Here is a 15,226-nt window from a genome sequence, read left to right on the forward strand (position 1 = left end):
AAGAGCAGAAAAGTAAATAAATAAAAACAGTTTTTTCCCTACAACATGACAGGTATTCATGCCCTTTGTCCACAGTGAAGTATGAAATGCTGTGCCATTATGCAGAACTGAAATTGTATGGCCTCATAACTTTCAGAGATGAATCTTGGAGACGTAAGAAGCAAGGCAAAGCCGAGCAGAATGACAGTTGTGCCAAATGTGTCCTTTGTGTGCCCTACAATGTTTTATTCATATTCTCAGACTTTAGCTGTTGCCTACAATTTCCTATTTTTAAATAATTGTTAAATATTATTAGCCACTATCGGTAGTGTCCGTAAGTAATAACCACACCTATTTAACTGCCAATTTAGGGGTAGTTCCCTTCAGTTGGTAGGCCTACCCTACATTTCTTATCATTACATTGTTCGATTTAGCCTACCTTTATTTGTTTCCTTTATAAATTCTGTCACGTCTACAGTGCATTCGGAAAGTATTCAGACCCCTTGACTTTTCCACATTGTTATGTTACAGCCTTATTCTAAAATAGATTAAATTGTGTTTTTTCCCTCATCAATCTACAGACAATACCCCATAATGACAAAGAATTTTTTTATTTTTGCAAATGTATTACAAATAAAAAATGGAAATATCATATTTATATACGTTTTCAGTCCCTTTACTCAGTACTTTGTTGAAGCACATTTGGCAGTGATTACAGCCTCAAGTCTTCTGTGCCTCAACACAATCCTTGCTTGGAGCTCTAGGACAATTCCTTCAACCTCATGCAGGGGCAGAGCCAGAGGGGTGTCCGGGGTGGCACTGGCCACCCCTGATATCTGATTGGCCACCCCGGGTGCCACCCCAAAATGTAATTCGCTACTGGCAGTTTGATGCTGATTGACTTCTCATTTCACCTCTTGTTGAAAGAAGCATTTATTTTGACATTCAGAGGCGCATTTTTCAAATCGAGGAAGAGAGAATATTAACATTGGTTGCGAGATACAGAAGAATAAGAATAAGAGGAACATACAGAAGAAGAAGAGAGAATATTTCCACAGCTCCACAAGCTCTTTTCGCGATTAGCGAAAGCATCATATTTGAAGTAGGTTTTAAGGTTTAGCATCGGGTTTAGGTTTCCTGAACAACTGTTACGAAAGTTGAGTCGCTGTGTAAGTTAACATTAGACCTTTGGCTCCATTAACAGACAGTAAGTCAGATAAGAGAGATCGGTTCCCAATTTAGCCTAACATTATGTTTACATCTGTTAGGCTAAATACAGTGCACATACACATACAGTGCAGTGTCGTAAATTACAGTATACGAATGTTTAGCTAATGTGGGGTAACTAGTAGGCTACAGCTGTCAGTGTTCAGCAAGTTAACATTCAGCTATTTGAAGTCCATTAACTCAGTTAGATTTTCGTACTTGAACTCAAAACGAACAATTGTTATTATCAATCTGTTAACGTTACTCAAAAGATTACCACAATTTGCAGATAGCCTGTTTGCTATCGTAAAGGTGTAAGAAATGATAGCTAGCTAAGTTCCTTACTGCAGAGTAGGGCTAGCCATGATCTAACTAGTAACTTAGGCTGGTAGTTGATTTTAAGGTAAGGTTATGATGATGGGGATTTGTAATTAAGATTGAGATTTGACTAAAATGTGGGTAATTGGATGCTTAGATGTAACCATAGACGGTCTTATTTTTGCATAGGGTCAATTGAACATGAAAAGGGAGATATATCAGGACCCAATGGTAGGCCAGGCCTATACTTTAAACTACACATTTTAGTTTGCAGCTGTTAGTACCTAATCTTGTGGATCCCGTAATTATACATTTCCATAGAGATATAACATTATTTAACGTGTATTTCAGACATTTCAAGATCCAGAGAAGAGGGTCCTGTACAGTCGTGTTTGAAAACATTTCCCAGAACTCAGCATGGTACTAGGAAAAGGGCTTTCAACAGCTCCTGGTATAAGAACAATTCATGGCTTGAAAAGTCTGTAAGTCAAGATTCGACTTATTGTTTCGCCTGTAGGCATTTTTCTCTGCCCAATACACCTGAATCTGCCTTCACATCACAGTCAGGTCTTTGTAACTGGAAAAAGGCGCTGTTTAAAGATTCTGGGTTTAAGCTCCATTCGAAGGCAGAGCATCGTATCAATGCTATGTATACTTGGAATCAGCATAAAAGGGCAATTGACAGCAACTCATCAATGTTAGATGTCATAAATGAGGACCGGAAAAAGAAAGTGGAGGAAAACTGTACTTACATTAAAATGCTCCTATTAAATGTCTGATGACTCTCACAACAACGGTCATTTTTCGACAATCTTAGAAGAAATAGCAAAGCATGACCCTCTCATAGAGAAAAGGAGGAATGCATGTGGCGATGCTAAGTACACAAGCCACCAAATCCAGAATGAAGTTCTTGAGGGCTTAGCTGAAAAAGAAAGTGAAGTTTTTAGTGTAATTGCAGATGAAATCAAAGATTTACAGAAAAAATAACAAATGTCTTTAGTTGTGAGGTACTATTACAACGGGGCCATCCACGAAAGCTTTTTACACTTTCAGTCAGCTGAAAGCTTAGATGCAGCAGGTCTCACAAAAATGATAGTTGATTGCCTTGAAAAATATGGTCTGGACTACAGAAATAATCTTGTGGGGCAAGGCTATGACGGTGCATCCGTCACGAGCGGAAAGCATTCTGGTGTGTCTGCACGGATTAAAAACAGTGCAAGATTTGCATTTTATGTGCACTGTAATGCACATTGTTTGAATGTGGTTCTTGTTGATGCTGTAAAATCAGTGCCTGAGGCAGTTAACTGTTTTGCTCTCCTGCAGAAGCTTGATAACTTTGTATCTGGCTCATACGTTCATCTCAAGTGGCTTGCAGTTCAGAAAGAGCTGTATCCACAGCAGCAGTCCAGGAAACTACAGAGACTTACAGATGTAAGGTGGGCATGCAGATACATGGCGTGCCGTAATCTGAGGGACAGGCTTCCAGCAGTTCTGAGAGTGCTACAGGATATCACACTTGAAAATAGTGGTGATGGATCAGTGGAGGCAAGGGGCCTTCTTTCTCAGATAGATTTACATTTCATAGGGCTTTTGGTTACCTTTTGTAAAGTGCGTGGTGACGCCAAATGTCTTTCTGACATGTTCTAATCAAGCTCTCTTGACCTAGCAAGGGCTGTGGATCTAGTAGGTGCCCTTACAGACACATTACAGGACTACAGAAGTGAGGGTTACTTTGGAGAACTATGGAAAGAGGTTGAAGAGATTGCAGAGCACTGCAAAATAAGTGTACAAACAGTGTGTAAAACACAGCCTAAAACAAGCTTAAGATTTCATGACTCATTGATGATGAGCACTGTAGGACAGAAAAATAGTGACCAAAGTGATGGTAAGAGCTTCCAAAGAGCTATCTTTTATCAGGTGTGTAACGGCAGTCTAGCTCTTCCTCCTCCTCGGACGAGGAGAGGCGAGAAGGATCGGAGGACCAATGTGCAGCGTGGTAAGTTTCCATGATTTAATATACACGAAAACAAGACACTATACAAAATAACAAACGAACTAACCGTCGCAGTCCCGTGTGGCACAAACACTGACACAGGAAACAACCACCCACAAAATCCCAACACAAAACAAGCCACCTATATATGATTCTCAATCAGGGACAACGATTGACAGCTGCCTCTGATTGAGAACCATATTAGGCCGAACACAGAAACAGACAAACTAGACACACAACATAGAATGCCCACCCAGCTCACGTCCTGACCAACACTAAAACAAGCAAAACACATAAGCACTATGGTCAGGACGTGACAAGGTGCTTGACAAATACACAGCTAAGCTGCAGAGGCGTTTTTCAAAGAAGAATTGCAAGATAATGCAAGGGGTCCAGTCTCTCAACCCAAAGAGTACAACATTCTTGAATGAGGAGCCTCTGTTTGCCTTTGCTCAGACTTTTGAGTCAGATTTAGAGGACCTCAAACATGAGGTTCATCAAACCAAGCGGCTTCTTGATAGGAGAGAGAAAAGTGGAAGGGACAGACCGTCTACTCTCCTTGACTTTGTTGTGTTTCTAGAACCTTATAAAGAGGTCTCCATGAGCTATTTCGACTTTGTAAGATTTCTGTTGTTACACCAGTCAGCATTGCTCCCTCAACATGGATGAGTTTGTGAAATATTTTGCCAGTTCTCACCAGAACCGCAGAATTATGCCGTTTTAAATCTAGCTAGGATAATTTGGCATTTAGGCGGTCCCTCTGGTCATGATTAAAACCTGCACTGTGTACTAGCTAGTACACTGACATTCTAAAATGATAAATCCAAAGGGTATCATGTCACACAGATTTAATTTGGTCTTGATTAGGCCAATTCCAAAACGTTCTTTGCTATTAGTTAACATAATATATATGAGCATAAATATGATACTGCGAGTTTATAATATCGATGGGCATTATTTTTTAATCATTTTTAATTTTTCAAGTCCATTTCTGCTTGATACCTGGTATGTCAAATTGCAGTGTTTTTTTGTAAATGTACTTTTTTGTAAATAAACTATGCAATTTATGTAACACACAAATGCTATCTTATCTCCTTGGTGCTTGAGCTTTATTTTCAGGAAATATTTTGGATGTCCCACACTTATAGACCCAGATTATATATTCATGAAAACAGAGTGGCCCAAGTCTCTCCAGTATGTGAGTACAGTACTGTGTGTGTGTGTGTGTGTGTGTGTGTGTGTGTGTGTGTGTGTGTGTGTGTGTGTGTGTGTGTGTGTGTGTGTGTGTGTGTGTGTGTGTGTGTGTGTGTGTGTGTGTGTGTGTGTGTGTGTGTGTGTGTGAGAGAGAGAAAGAAAGAAATTAAGCTGCAGATCCGAGGTAGAGACACTGACTATTCATAGTATGTTAAAGAATCCTAGTGAAGTAACCCTTTTGGACCACACTATCTGCCACATTGAAGAACTCCGGATTAAGTGAATTATCACTTCTACCTCTAATTTTATTTTTATTTTATTTCACCTTTATTTAACCAGGTAGGCTAGTTGAGAACAAGTTCTCATTTGCAACTGCGACCTGGCCAAGATAAAGCATAGCAGTGTGAACAGACAACAACACAGAGTTACACATGGAGTAAACAATAAACAAGTCAATAACATGGTAGAAAAAAGAGAATCTATATACAATGTGTGCAAAAGGCATGAGGAGGTAGGCAATAAATCGAATAATTACAATTTAGCAGATTAACACTGGAGTGATAAATCATCAGATGATCATGTGCAAGTAGAGATACTGGTGTGCAAAAGAGCAGAAAAGTAAATAAATAAAAGCAGTATGGGGGGTGAGGTAGGTAAATTGGGTGGGTTATATACCGATGGACTATGTACAGCTGCAGCGATCGGTTAGCTGCTCGGATAGCAGATGTTTAAAGTTGTTGAGGGAGATAAAAGTCTCCAACTTCAGAGATTTTTGCAATTCGTTCCAGTCGCAGGCAGCAGAGAACTGGAAGGAAAGGCGTCCAAATGAGGTTTTGGCTTTAGGGATGATCAGTGAGATACACCTGCTCGAGCGCGTGCTACGGGTGGGTGTAGCCATCGTGACCAGTGAACTGAGATAAGGCGGCACTTTACCTAGCATAGTCTTGTAGATGACCTGGAGCCAGTGGGTCTGACGACGAACATGTAGCGAGGGCCAGCCGACTAGGGCATACAGGTCGCAGTGGTGGGTCGTATAAGGTGCTTTAGTAACAAAACGGATGGCACTGTGATAAACTGCATCCAGTTTGCTGAGTAGAGTATTGGAAGCTATTTTGTAGATGACATCGCCGAAGTCGAGGATCGGTAGGATAGTCAGTTTTACTAGGGTCAGTTTGGCGGCGTGAGTGAAGGAGGCTTTGTTGCGAAATAGAAAGCCGACTCTAGATTTGATTTTGGATTGGAGATATTTGATATGAGTCTGGAAGGAGAGTTTGCAGTCTAGCCAGACACCTAGGTACTTATAGATGTCCACATATTCTAGGTCGGAACCGTCCAGGGTGGTGATGCTAGTCGGGCGTGCGGGTGCAGGCAGCGAACGGTTGAAAAGCATGCATTTGGTTTTACTAGCGTTTAAGAGCAGTTGGAGGCCACGGAAGGAGTGTTGTATGGCATTGAAGCTCGTTTGGAGGTTAGATAGCACAGTGTCCAAGGAAGGGCCAGAAGTATACAGAATGGTGTCGTCTGCGTAGAGGTGGATCAGGGAATCGCCCGCAGCAAGAGCAACATCATTGATATATACAGAGAAAAGAGTCGGCCCGAGAATTGAACCCTGAGGTACCCCCATAGAGACTGCCAGAGGACCGGACAGCATGCCCTCCGATTTGACACACTGTACTCTGTCTGCAAAGTAGTTGGTGAACCAGGCAAGGCAGTCATTAGAAAAACCGAGGCTACTGAGTCTGCCGATAAGAATATGGTGATTGACAGAGTCGAAAGCCTTGGCCAGGTCGATGAAGACGGCTGCACAGTACTGTCTTTTATCGATGGCGGTTATGATATCGTTTAGTACCTTGAGCGTGGCTGAGGTGCACCCGTGACCGGCTCGGAAACCGGATTGCACAGCGGAGAAGGTACGGTGGGATTCGAGATGGTCAGTGATCTGTTTGTTGACTTGGCTTTCGAAGACCTTAGATAGGCAGGGCAGGATGGATATAGGTCTGTAACAGTTTGGGTCCAGGGTGTCTCCCCCTTTGAAGAGGGGGATGACCGCGGCAGCTTTCCAATCCTTGGGGATCTCAGATGATACGAAGGAGAGGTTGAACAGGCTGGTAATAGGGGGTGCGACAATGGCGGCGGACAGTTTCAGAAATAGGGGGTCCAGATTGTCGAGCCCAGCTGATTTGTATGGGTCCAGGTTTTGCAGCTCTTTCAGAACATCTGCTATCTGGATTTGGGTAAAGGAGAAGCTGGGGAGGCTTGGGCGAGTAGCAGCGGGGGGGGCGGGGCTGTTGGCCAAGGTTGGAGTCGCCAGGAGGAAGGCATGGCCAGCCGTTGAGAAATGCTTGTTGAAGTTTTCGATTATCACGGATTTATCGGTGGTGACCGTGTTACCTAGCCTCAGTGCAGTGGGCAGCTGGGAGGAGGTGCTCTTGTTCTCCATGGACTTTACAGTATCCCAGAACTTTTGGGAGTTAGAGCTACAGGATGCAAATTTCTGCTTGAAAAAGCTGGCCTTTGCTTTCCTGACTGACTGTGTGTATTGGTTCCTGACTTCCCTGAACAGTTGCATATCGCGGGGGCTCTTCGATGCTATTGCAGTTCGCCACAGGATGTTTTTGTGCTGGTCGAGGGCAGTCAGGTCTGGAGTGAACCAAGGGCTATATCTGTTCTTAGTTCTGCATTTTTTGAACGGAGCATGCTTGTCTAATATGGTGAGGAAGTAACTTTTAAAGAATGACCAGGCATCCTCAACTGACGGGATGAGGTCAATATCCTTCCAGGGTACCCGGGCCAGGTCGATTAGAAAGGCCTGCTCGCAGAAGTGTTTTAGGGAGCGTTTGACAGTGATGAGGGGTGGTCGTTTGACCGCGGACCCGTAGCGGATACAGGCAATGAGGCAGTGATCGCTGAGATCTTGATTGAAGACAGCAGAGGTGTATTTGGAGGGCAAGTTGGTCAGGATAATGTCTATTAGGGTGCCCATGTTTACGGATTTAGGGTTGTACCTGGTGGGTTCCTTGATGATTTGTGTGAGATTGAGGGCATCTAGCTTAGATTGTAGGACTGCCGGGGTGTTAAGCATATCCCAGTTTAGGTCACCTAACAGAACAAACTCTGAAGCTAGATGGGGAGCGATCAATTCACAGATGGTGTCCAGGGCACAGCTGGGAGCTGAGGGGGGTCGGTAGCAGGCGGCAACAGTGAGAGACTTATTTCTGTAGAGATTAATTTTTAAAATTAGAAGTTCGAACTGTTTGGGCATAGACCTGGAAAGTATGACAGAACTTTGCAGGCTATCTCTGCAGTAGATTGCAACTCCTCCCCCTTTGGCAGTTCTATCTTGACGGAGAGTGTTATAGTTGGGTATGGAAATCTCAGAATTTTTGGTGGCCTTCCTAAGCCAGGATTCAGACATGGCAAGGACATCAGGGTTGGCAGAGTGTGCTAAAGCGGTGAGTAAGACAAACTTAGGGAGGAGGCTTCTGATGTTGACATGCATGAGGCCAAGGCTTTTTCGATCACAGAAGTCAACAAATGAGGGTGCCTGGGGACATGCAGGGCCTGGGTTTACCTCCACATCACCCGAGGAACAGAGGAGTAGTAGGATGAGGGTGCGGCTAAAGGCTATCAAAACTGGTCGCCTAGAGCGTTGGGGACAAGGAATAAAAGGAGCAGATTTATGGGCGTGGTAGAATAGATTCTGGGCATAATGTGCAGACAGGGGTATGGTGGGGCACGGGTACAGCGGAGGCAAGCCCAGGCGCTGGGTGATGATAAGAGAGGTTGTATCTCTGGACATGCTGGTCTCAATGGGTGAGGTCACCGCATGTGTGGGAGGTGGGACAAAGGAGGTATCAGAGGTACGGAGAGTGGAACTACGGGGTCCATTGCAAACCAAAACAATGATAACTAGCCTGAACAACAGTATACAAGGCATATTGATATTTGAGAGAGACATACAGTAAGGCATAAAGTGATTGCAGGTCTTGATTGGGAGAGCTACCTAAAACAACAGGTGAGATAACAGCAGCTAGTCAGCTAACACAGCAACAGCAGTTAAAAATGGCGATGACTAGGCAGAGAGGGTCGGATTAACTACACACAGAGCCTGAGTTAAAACACAGAGCCGACAGATAAAACACAAATAAACAGAATGGAGTACCGTGAATTAATGGACAGTCCGGCAGGCATCAGCTATGTAGCCAAGTGATCATAGTGTCCAGGGGGCAGCCGTAGATGGAGCAGGGAAGCCGCCACTACGCTAGCACGCGGCGTTTAAAGTTAGTAGCCCGGGGGGTGGTCTGCTCAGACGGAGGGGGTCTGCTCAGACGGAGGCCGGTTGAGGGCACAGCGGATGGGGTATTCGTCTGCAGACCAGACGTGGTCGTGTCGACAGAGAATCCAAGCCGGATGGCGATGGCGAAAGAGGTATTGTAGAATTGTGTTTGCTAACTGGTGCTAGCTTCGTGGCAGTGGCCCTAGCTGCAAGCTAGCTGTGAGGATCAGAAGTAGTGGCTCAGGGATTACGGCAGGAATCCGGCGTTGTTGTGGAGATACAGTCCGATGTTGGTAAATTGGTGAGTAATATCCAGGCTAATAACAGGGCTGGTGTCTGTGCAGAAGGTAAAAGCTGCTAGCAGCGGCTAAAAATTACTAAATAGCTTGTAGCTGATTAGCTGGTTAGCTACTGGGGGTTCTTGAATGTGTTCCAAAGTTAAAAAATAATAGCGATTCCGTATCACATTGGGTGAGGTAGGTTACCGGAAGGTATAATCGAATTAAAAATCGAAAAGAGATAGAAAAAAAAATTAAAATATATGCAAGAAATACGAAAAATACAAACGTACACGAGAGGATGAAACAAAACACGTCTACACTGCTACGCCATCTTGGATTCAGAAATCATCGGATTCATTCATGCTCCTTAGATGCCAGGTTAGGGTTACACACACATTTTCTGTCATGGTCTATGGACCCCCTGAAGTAGCCTTGGCAACCCCACGTATAAATCTCTAGTTCCGCCACTGACCTCATGGCTTGATGTTTGCTCTGACATGCACTGTCAACTGACAGGTTTGTGCCTTTCCAAATCATGTCCAAATTGAATTTACTACAGGTGGACTCCAATCAAGTTGTAGAAACATCTCAAAGATGATCAATAGAGCTCAATTTCAAGTCTCATAGCAAAGGGTCTGAATACTTAACTAAGTAAGGTATTTCTATAAACCTGTTTTCTCTTTGTCATTATGGGGTATTGCATGTAGATTGATGAGGGAAAAAAGTAATTTCATCCATTTTAGAATAAGGCTGTAACGTAACAACATTTGGAAAAAGTCAAGGGGTCTGAATACTTCCCGAATGCACTGCTACATGGTTGTTGCTGAGGGTCGCTAGCAATAGGGGATAATATTTCATTAAAAGTTGGACATTTTTGGGGGGACATGTAGCCTATTTGAATCATTATGCAACACAGACCAAACGGGGCAGTTTAAACCTGGAGCTTGGCATACTGTTCACGACTGGACCGTTGTCATCACAGTCCCATAATCAGTGAAGAATGAGGTAGATTTATATGACTAATGTTCAACTACTATTGTATACTTTTCTCCCCTTCTAATATTTCATGGATTAAACTACTGAATATGGCAACTTTCAGGATGAATCTGTATTTTGGATTCCCCCAAATGTTGTGCATAAGGGCTTTCCAAACTTGTTCTCTTTTTTATGAATTAGGTAGATTCATAAATACTTTCATAACCCTAAATAATCTATAAATCAGAGTATTTTTTAATCTACTAAACAGAGACAAAGGCACATTTGGATTGCTTTCTTCATTGAACCCTAATAGTTAGAACCCATTCTCTCAGTATATTCTCGTGAGTCTGTCGAGAAAAGTTTAGATAATTGTACTGAAAACCCTCCCGAATGAAAACTCCATGAGAAAATCTGTTGGCCAACAAGTAGGAGGGTTTTTTGGCAGCTTAAACCAAAACACGTAAATAAGGCATACATTTCCAAAGTCTTAATCGACCCCATTGAGTTTAAAATATATTTTGCAAGAGACACCTACCCAAAAAGCAGCACAAAGCACTACAGTTGAAAAACATCAGTTTACACATTGAACACATTGGTTTTGGGAGGAGTGGTTCAACTAGGGCTCAAAAAAATGTACAGCCCCCTAAATAATTTCCCACCATAGATTTGATCTTAGCTGTTATGTTATCTGTTCTGATGGACGTTTAACTAAAGTCTCTCTTGGCTTTGGATGATGCCACTTCAGGGTCAAACTTCTGCACGTGCCCAGTAGAGTTCCACCTCAGAGTCAGTTGGAAAACAACCCTGACCTCGTCAGTGTCGCAACCCTGACATTTCCACGATGACCCAAAAACCTTAATTAGGGAATGGGTCGAAGCAGCTCCTAACAACTGTACTTGTCATTGTCAGGTCAGGAGGCTTCCATCCCATCCATAAATCACCCATAAGTAAACTATAAATCCAACAATGACTATTATTACTCCTGGACTATAAATAGACCTAGTGGTTTTCACAGGGTCAGAGATAGGGTAAGGGATAATCCCTCTGACCCTATGCTACATAACTAATGGGGCGGTGGGGTGCTCGGTGTGTATGTGTGTGCACGCGTGTCCTGTTTCTGTGGGGCGTGCACGTGAATGCACTTATGCTATGTCTTGGACAAACACAGACGTTTTGTTGCCTGACTGTAACTTCAGTTAGAGCAGTCCATGCTGGATGATGGGAACAAGCATAGTTAGAAACGCACGTGGGTCGTTCCACAAAAATAATGCCTTTTAAGTAGAAATGTCCCTCGGTGAATCCTCTGTGACTTCTAGTGAGAGTTTAACCCCTAAAAATTCTCACACTTTTCAACATCATCGTATGCCTTAGCTATTTTGTTGCTTTGACAAAATCATCTCTGAAGATTATTATTTATTTCATCAGTGATTCATTTATGTTTGTCCCTCATTTTAAGGTCAACACTGTTAACTGAACTCTTGTTTTAATATGGTAAAACTATTCATTTTTTTTCATTTTTTTTTTTCAAAAGAAACAGTGAACATCTAATAGTCAAATCATAGTGTAAAAGCAGATGAGCCGGTTCTACTGTTTTTGGCAATTTTCTGCAGTTTTGTGGTGGAAAACTGAGCGGGTTGAGCATAACCCATCAACCCTATTTACCCATAGATTAAGCTAACATAGCAGGTGTAAAAGAAACACCTGAAATTAGATTCCCTACATCCATAAGTAAGTGGACGCCCCTTCAAATTAGTGGACTCATCTATTTCAGCTACACCCATTGCTGACAGGTGTATAAAATCCAGCACACAGCCATGCAATCTCCATAGACAAACATTGGCAGATGAATGGCCTGTACTGAAGAGCTCAGTGACTTTCAAAGTGGCACTGTCATAGATTGCCACCTTTTCAACAAGTCAGTTCGTCAAATTTCTGCCCTGCTAAAGCTGCCACGGTCAACTGTAAATGCTGTTATTGTGAAGTGGCTCAGCCGCCATACAAGCTCACAGAATGGGACCGCCGAGTGCTGACGCGCGTTAAAATAATATGTCCTCGGTTGCAATAAATCACTACCGAGTTACAAACTGCCTCTGGAAATAAAGTCAGCACAAGAACTGTTCATCGGGAGCTTCACGAAATGGGTTTCCTTGGCCGAGCAGCCGCACACAAGCCTGAGATCACCATACGCAATGCCAAGCGTCGGCTGGTGTGGTGTAAAGCTTGCCGCCATTGGACTCCAGAGCAGTGGAAACGTGTTCCTGGAGTGATGAATCACGCTTCACCATCTGGCAGTCCGACAGACGAATCTGGGTTTGGCAGATGCCAGGAGAACGCTACCTTCCCCAATGCATAGTGCCAACTGTAAAGTTTGGTGGAGGAGGAATAATGATCTGGGGCTGTTTTTCATGGTTCGGGCTAGGCCCCTTAGTTCCAGTGAAGGGAAATCTTAACACAACCGAATACAATGACATTCTAGACGATTCTGTGCTTCCAACTTTGTGGCAACAGATTGGTGAAGGCCCTTTCCTGTTTCACTATGACAATGACCCCGTGCACAACGCGAGGTCCATAAAGAAATGGTTTGTCAAGATTATGTGGAAGAACTCGACTGCCTGCATAGAGCCCACAGAGTTGCTGTGGGCTCTATGCAAAAAAAAAAAAAGGCCATGGTGGCGAAGAAAATACAATATAGCAAGTAAAACACTGGAATGGTAGATTTGCAGTGGAAGAATGTGCAAAGTAGAAAAGGAGCAAAATAAATAAATACAGTAGGGGAAGAGGTAGTTGTTTGGGCTAAATTATAGATGAGCTGGAAGGGGGGCCCAGAGTGAAAAAGTTTGGGAACCCCTGGTGTAGGCTATATTAAATGGATTTATTAGACTTTTTAAAATGTAGATGTTCCAAAGGTCTGCATCAGTGGCTTGTAGGCTATGCGTGGAAGCCAGGAGATGCTAAATATGTTAATTAAAGGTCAATTACCGTGAGACCGGCAGTTTTTTGCATGACAATCACCGGCTGACAAAATGTAATGACCGCCACAGCCCTACTCAAGACAGATATTCTTAAACTGATCTGAGGCTTGTGTAAGCCCATCAAGATCTATATCTCTTATACAATGGGTTAAAGTTATGTATAGAATAATGGGTTAAAGTTATGTATAGTAAAATAATATAGGTGTAAAATAGGATGCACCTGAGCTCAATTTCGAGTCTCACAGCAAAGGGTCTGAATACTTAGGTAAATAAGGTATTTCTGTTTTTTCTTTGTAATAAATGTACAAACATTTCTAAAAAACAGTTTTCGCTTTGTCATTATGGGGTATTGTGTGTAGATTGATGAGGAACATTTTTATTTAATCAATTTTAGTCTAAGGCTGTGACGTAACAACATTTGGAAAAAGTCAAGGGGTCTGAATCCTTTCCGAATGCAATTCTATTTTACTGAGTTACAGTTCATGTAAGGAAATAAGTCAATTGACATAAATTAATTAGGCCCTAATCTATGGATGTCTCATGACTGGTAATACAGATATGCATCTGTTGGTTACGGATACCTTAAAAAAAAGGTAAGGGTGTGGATTAGAAAACTAATGGTGTGACCACCATTAGCCTCATGCAGCGCGGCACCTCTCCTTTGTATTGAGTTGATCAGGCTTTCGATTGTGGCCTGTGGAATGCTGTCCCACTCCTCTTCAATGGCTGTGCGAAGTGGCTTGATATTGGCGGGAACTGAAACAGGCTGTCGTACACATCGATCCAAAGCATCCCAAACATTCTCAAATTGTGACATGTCAGGTGAGTATGCAAGCCATGGAAGAACTGGGACATTTTCAGTTTCCAGGAATTGTGTACAGACCCTTGCGACATGGTGCCGTGCATGATCATGCTGAAACATAAATTTTCTGCAAAGTTGCAAACTAGCTAGCATATGGAACAACTTTCTACATAATGTGTCCTACCTGGTCGGAAAAGTGACTAACATAACATGTGCCACCCCCTTCAACGGGCGTGTGGGGCACAGGAGGCTGCTGAGGGGAGAACGGCTCATAATAATGGCCGGAACGGCGCAAATGGAATTGTATCAAACACCTGGAAACCATGCGTTTGATGCATTTGTTACCATTCCACCTATTCCGCTCCAGTCATTAGAAAGAGCCCGTTCTCCCCAATTAACGTGCCACCAACCTCCTGTGGTGTGGGGTGAGGGTTATCAATGGCAGCGGACCTTACAAACCATTTTTGCAATACAAAATCCTCCAGACCCCCAAGGGAGGCGTGACAACGATGTGATTTTGGAGGTATGGCAACGTGAGACTACACCTATCCTACCTGCCACTGGTAATAGAACAGTGACTGTGTCCTGTATGTGTGACTGTGTCCCACAGATGCATCTATGGACTCAGCACTTGGAGACTTGACCGAGAGATAGGCACTTAACACATCCCCAATGTAGGACTAAAGGTAATTACTAATAATACAGGACAGCAGAAATGCCCAGTATTTCAAACTTCCACATAGTACCTGTTTGTGTGTCAGATATTATCTATCCTTACTGCCATTGGTAATAGAACAGTGACAATGTGTGTATGGTTCACAGAAACATTATTGGAGCCAGCACGTGGAGACTTGCAAGATGATGTGTGAAGTCCAGACTGACAGACGGGCTTGATACTGATGTCTCTAAATGGAGAGAGACCTGCCACTCGGCATGACAATTTTACTAGACACAACTTTTACTTCAATTATTGAACTGATTATTGAATTGAATGGTATCGGTCAATATTGGGAGGGAGAAACCCTGTGTATTCTGCACAAGGATCAGGGAACTCCTGTTGTATACGGGACACAACACAGGAAGGTATGACCACTCTGACATGTTTGCCAAGGTGGCCCCATTACCACCACACAAAATGCAGATAGACACAGTATTTGTATCTGCTGGGAATGATAATGAAAGGTGGACATTGTTATATTAGCTGAAAACTGCTTCTATGGTATTATG

Source organism: Salvelinus namaycush, chromosome 15 (genome assembly GCF_016432855.1).
Source record: "Salvelinus namaycush isolate Seneca chromosome 15, SaNama_1.0, whole genome shotgun sequence".
NCBI classification, from domain to species: Eukaryota; Metazoa; Chordata; class Actinopteri; order Salmoniformes; family Salmonidae; genus Salvelinus; species Salvelinus namaycush.